Source organism: Nycticebus coucang, unplaced genomic scaffold (genome assembly GCF_027406575.1).
Source record: "Nycticebus coucang isolate mNycCou1 unplaced genomic scaffold, mNycCou1.pri scaffold_59, whole genome shotgun sequence".
Classification (NCBI taxonomy): domain Eukaryota; kingdom Metazoa; phylum Chordata; class Mammalia; order Primates; family Lorisidae; genus Nycticebus; species Nycticebus coucang.
This window is the reverse complement of record NW_026515586.1, coordinates 20,619-26,400: the sequence shown is the minus strand read 5'-3', so window position 1 is coordinate 26,400 and position 5,782 is coordinate 20,619. Positions and strand designations below refer to the sequence as shown.

Here is a 5,782-nt window from a genome sequence, read left to right as displayed (position 1 = left end):
GCACACCCCCTGGGTGAGGGGCTCAACTACAACCCGAACTTTACCTAACAAACTCAAACAATGTAACCCAAGCATTTGTACCCTAAATATTTGTACCCTAGATATTAATCTAAAATTTAAAAAGCACTTTATTTTACTGTATATTTCATTTTCTATGAATTGTTTTGCCCTTATCTATTTTCCGTTGCCTTTTTTTTTTTCCTTGTCTTTGTCTTTCAGGGGCTTACTTTTTTGGTGACTTAAAGGTGTGAAAGGCGGAGAAATGTGAGGCTGTCTTTCAGGGTAAGGTCACAAACAGCGCAAGCTTTCTGCTATTAAGATAGTAAAATGGGAAATTGACCCCGACGTGACTTGAACACACAGCCTTCTGATCTGGAGTCAGACACGCTACCATTGCGCCACGAGATCGCCAAGGGAACTTGGCATTTGATCTGGCCTTTTCCTCAGGCAAATCTTTTTTTATTTTTCGCCCGAACTTGGGGCCAAACCAAAAAGGAGTGCAGGGACGGGTCGGAGGGCTCGGCGGGGCGTCCAGTAGCACTGCGGGGACGCCGCCCCCTGCCAGGAAGGTCGCCGGGCGCCACGGGGCTGGGGATTGAGGGCTGGGCCGCCCGAGGGCGCCCAGCGAGCGGGGCGCGGAGCGCTGGGTGGTGTCTCTGCCGGCCCGAACGACCCAGGCGGTTGTCTCCAGGGGGTGCAAGTCCCGGCAGAGCTGGGGGGCCAGCCAGGGGCTTCTCCCCGCCCCCGAGAGGCCAGAGAGACACTGGGGGAGGCGACTGTGAAACCTGCGCCCTGCTCGGTGCCGGGGAGTGAGGGCTGGGAGGATGCCTGTCCCCTGGGTGTTATTGTCTCCATCCAAATGATAAAAGTGGCAAAGAAGACTGTGGCCACGCTTAGAAAGTGACTTTGTAGCTTAGAAGAAAAACAATACGGGCTCGGTGTCCGTAGCTCGGTGGTTACAGAGCCCGCCACATACACCGAGGTTGGTGGGTTCGAACCCAGCCCGGGCCAGCGAAACAACAATGACAGGGGCAGTAAAAAATTAGCTGGGCGTTGTGGTGGGCGCCTGTAGTCCCAGCTACTTGGGAGACTGAGGCAAGAGAATCGCTTAAGCCCAGGAGTTTGAGGTTGCTGTGAGCTGTGACACAACAGCACTCTACCCAGGGCAACAAAGTGAAACTATGTCTCAAAAAAAAAAAGTGCTCTGAGCGCTCCCCCTTTATAAAAATTTATTTTTGAAAATGTAGACGTTATAGACAAGTGTAATAAAAATTAAAATCAATAATCCCAGCCGGACGCGGTGGCTCACACCTGTAATCCTAGCACCTTGAGAGGCCAGGCCGGTGGACAGGAGTTCCAGACCAGCCTGAGAAAGTGAGACCTCGTCTCTACCGATAAGAGGAAAACCAGCAGGGCCTGTGGCAGGTGCCTACAGTCCCAGCTACTTGGGAGGTTGAGGCAAGAGGATCCCTTGAGCCCAGGGGTTTGAGGTTGCTGTGAGCTAAGATGCACTCTAGCCTGGGGCAACAGAGTGAGATGTCTCAATAAATAAATAAAATAAAATAAATAAATTTTAAGAACTCAGTAATCCCACCATCCACTGTAAGCACTTTTCTGTCCAGATTTCCTTCCACCCAAGGTATACACAAGTATTCACCAATGTTTGTCAAACCTTTCTTACTGTATACAAGAGTGACAGAAAACAGAACAAAATAAAAATACAGCTTAATGAAGTGTCACAAAGGGAACACATTTGTCACTGTTAGCCAGGCCGAGGAACAGAACCTGCTATCCACCTCCAAATCCTCCGGTGTCCCCCATCTCCGCCTTCCACCTGACTCAGCAGGGTATCCCCTTCTCACTTTCCGTTACAGTTTTATCACACACACGTATACACGTATATTTATAATGGCTAGTCACAGCAACTTCAATCTCTTGGGCTCAAGCGGTTCTCTTGTCTCAGCCTCCTGAGTAGTTGGGACTACAGGCGCCCGCCGCCCCACTGGCCGTTTTTAAAGACAGGGTCTCCTTCTTGCTCAGGCTGGTGTCCAACTACCGAGCTGGAGCAATCCACCCGTCTCGGGCTCCCAGAGTGCTGGGATTACAGGTGTGAGCCACCTCCCCATTTCTAATCTAGTGTGGGTGGTCGATAGGTCTTGTTACTGCTGGTGTTAACCTCAATCGGCTGTGTGTCAGCTGAATTTTTCCACTGCAATGCTATTTTCCCTTTTGTAATTAATAAATATCTTAGGGTCAGTGTCGTCAGACTATGGAAACATCTTGTTTCTCCTCAAATTTGCACCCACTGATTGTGGCAGACTTCTTGACTGCAACAATTATTACTGTGGTGTCATCTACTGGTTTCTATTTCCCTTTTTCCATCTGCACTTATCATTGTGATTCTCCTATAGGGAAGAGCTGTTCTTCCTCATTTGCTTACCTACCACGTATTATATGTCCAGTTATTTATTTGCATCAATACAGACTTATGGATGTTTTTTAAGTGGTACAGAATACCATTTAATGGCACAGAATACCATTTTTCTGTTGTTGCTGAAAATGTTCAGGCTGCAGCTCTCAGAAGCTTCTTCCAGTTGTCTCTTGTGTTCTTTTGACAGGCCCCCATCTTCATCTTAACACTTCCTTACTTCAGGGCACAAAGTGTTCCAGGCTTAGTTTGTGCTTTCCCTGCCCCCGCCCTAGAATCAACCATTTCTCCAAGGGGATCTGTTTCCAATTCAATTATGTTGTTCAGAAACCAAAAGCTGGGTTTTAGCTGTTCTGGTTGCAAGGTGTTATCCCTTCCCTTTTCCTTATTTGCGACGTCTCTGACAGTGAGAACCCCAACTCTCTATAGTCTACAGTACATACTTATTATGAAGTATGTGTATGAGTAGATATTTAAAGAAAATAATTAAAACTAATCAGGGCGTGTGTGTTTGTGTATGTGCGATGTGTGAACCTGAAATGGAACCTAAAAGTAAAAAATAAGCTAACTGTATCACAAATGAATAACACAATCAAGATGAAGGCCTTGGGGACGAAAAGAACTAACCTAGATTACTTTGCAAGAAAAAGTAAACTGTAAATATAAAGACAAAAGGCTCGGCATCCAGAGCTCAGTGGTTAGGGCGCCAGCCACGTACACCAGGGCTGGTGGGTTCGAACCCAGCGTGCTAAACAGCAACAACAACAAATAGCCGGGTAGTCTCAGCTACTAAGGAGGCTGAGGCAAGAGAATCTAACACCAGGGCACTCACCAGAGAGTGACAAAGTGAGACTCTTGTCTCAAAACAAAAAAAGACCAAAAGCTAAAGACATAAAAAACTATACACACACAATGTAATCATCTCAGTAAATATTTTCTCTCCGTCATGTGGGTTAATAATTCTGAAACACACATGCATGCACACACGTATACACATACATACATGTACATATATTTACAATGGCTATTGTGAATAATACTGCTATGAGCATTCGTGCCCATGTTGTGTGAACTTAATTTCTATTCTTTTGAATATATAAGTAAGAGTGAAATTGCTGGGTCATATGGTAACTCTTTGGGGTCATATCTTTAACTTTTTGAGGAGCTGTAAGACTGCTTTTATGGCCTCACCAACACTCCTGTTGCAATTTCTCCACATCCTCACCAACATTTGCTATTTTTTCATCTTTTTCATTACAGCCATTCTAGTGGGTATGATGTGGTGTATCACTGGGGTTTTGGTTTGTATTTTCCTCATGAGTAAGGACTTTGAACATACTTTGTGCTCTTTTTTGACCATCTCTGGAGCAATGTCTGTTCAAACTCCTCGTCCATTTAAAAAACTGAATTGCCTTCATTATTGAGCTGCAAGTCTTTTATCAGATATTTGGCTTACAAATATTTTTTATCCATTTGTGGGTTGTCTTTTCACATTTTTGATATCCTTTGAAGCATGAAAGTTTTAAATTTTGATGGTCTAATTTATCTATATTTTCTTTTGTCACTGTGCTAAAAATCATTGCCTATTCCAAGATCATGAAAATTTACTTCTATGTTTCTTCTAGTAGTTTTATAGTTCTAGCTCTTAAATTTAGGTATCTACTCAATTCTGAGTTAACTCTTGTGTATGATGTGAGGTAGGGACCTAATTTCATTTTTTTGCCTATGGATATCTAATTATCCCAGGGCTATTTATGAAAAAGTCTATTTTTTCTCCATTGAATTGTCTTCTCACTCTCACTGAAAAACAATTTGTTTCTAATGATATTTTTCTTTCTTTATTGTGATAAAATAAACCATAGAATGAAATGGTAACATTTTATTATTTTTAATTTTTAAAAATATTTAAAAGTCGGGTGGCACCTGTGGCTCAGTGAGTAAGGCGCCGGTCCTATATACCGAGGGTTGTGGGTTCAAACCCAGCCCTGGCTGAACTGCAACCAAAAAATAGCTGGGCGTTGTGGCGGTGCCTGTAGTCCCAGCTGCTCGGGAGGCTGAGGCAGGAGAATCGCGGAAGCCCAAGAGCTAGAGGTTGCTGTGGGTCCCGTGACATCATGGCACTCTACTGAAGGTGGTAAAGTGAGAGACTCTGTCTCTACAAAAAAAAAAATAAATAAATAAAGTAAAGTTTTGTGCCATTAAATACATTTACACTGTTATACATTGACACTATCTCTAGAACTTCATAATCTCCCCCCAATGAAACTCTGCCATTAATAATAACAGTCCCCTCCTTTCTACAGCCTCTGGAAACAAACATTCAATAGTGTAAGAACTTATAAGTGAAACCATACAATATTTGTCCTTTCAGGACTGGCTTATCTTACTTAGCATAGTCTCTTCAAGGTCAATCCGTGTTGTAGCATGTGTCAGGATTTCCTTCCTTTTTAAAGCTGAATAATATTCCATTGTCTGTATATAACACACTTGGTTTGTCCACTTATCCAGTGATGGACACTCGGATTGCTTCCACCCTTTGGCTATTATGATGCCGCTGCTATCAACACTGGTGTACAAAAATCTGTTTGAATTCCTGCTTTCAATTCTATTGATTATATACCCAGATGTGTTTATTCATGTCTGTTATTCACTTTCAGTTATTTATAAATGGCAATAAAAAATTTTACACATATGGTACATGTGACATTTTGATATAAGTATAAATTGTGACATGACTTGATCAAACAAATTACATATAAATTACCTTACATACTTAATCATTTTTTGTGGCAAGAACACTTAAAATCTATTCTCAGCAATTTTCAAGCACATGATATATTGTTATCAAGTATAGTCACCATGAAGTATGATAGATCTCTTAAAATTATTCCTCTTGAACTGAAATTTTATACCCTTTGATCATGATCTCCCTGATTCTCTCATCTCCCATCTTTAGTAACACAATTCCATTCTCTAATTCTGTAAATTAAGTTTTTGTGGATTCCATGTATAAGTGAGATCATGCAGTATTTGTCTTTCTTTCTTGGCTTATTTCACTTAACATAATGTCCTCCAGATTCATACATGTAATTGTAAATGACAGGATCTCTTTATTTTTAAAGGCTGAATAGTATTCTATTGCACGAATGTATATTTGTTTTCTTTCTACTGAGTTCCTTCAGTTCCATATGTGTTTTGGATATATCATTATACATTTATGTGTGTATATATATATACATATATCACATTTTCTTTATAAATTCATCCATTGATGGAACTTTGGTTGTTTCCATATCTTGCCTGTTGTGAACAAGGCTGCAATGAACATGGGAATACAGATAACTTTACAAGGTA

At 41.7% G+C, this 5,782-nt stretch overlaps 1 non-coding gene across 1 annotated transcript; it reads right to left on the bottom strand.

The window, feature by feature from the left end:
- Positions 1-336: 336 nt before the first annotated feature.
- On the bottom strand, positions 337-408 carry TRNAW-CCA (transfer RNA tryptophan (anticodon CCA)). The gene has a single exon. It is a non-coding gene; the product is annotated as a tRNA-Trp (tRNA).
- Between the last annotated feature and the right edge of the window lie 5,374 nt (positions 409-5,782).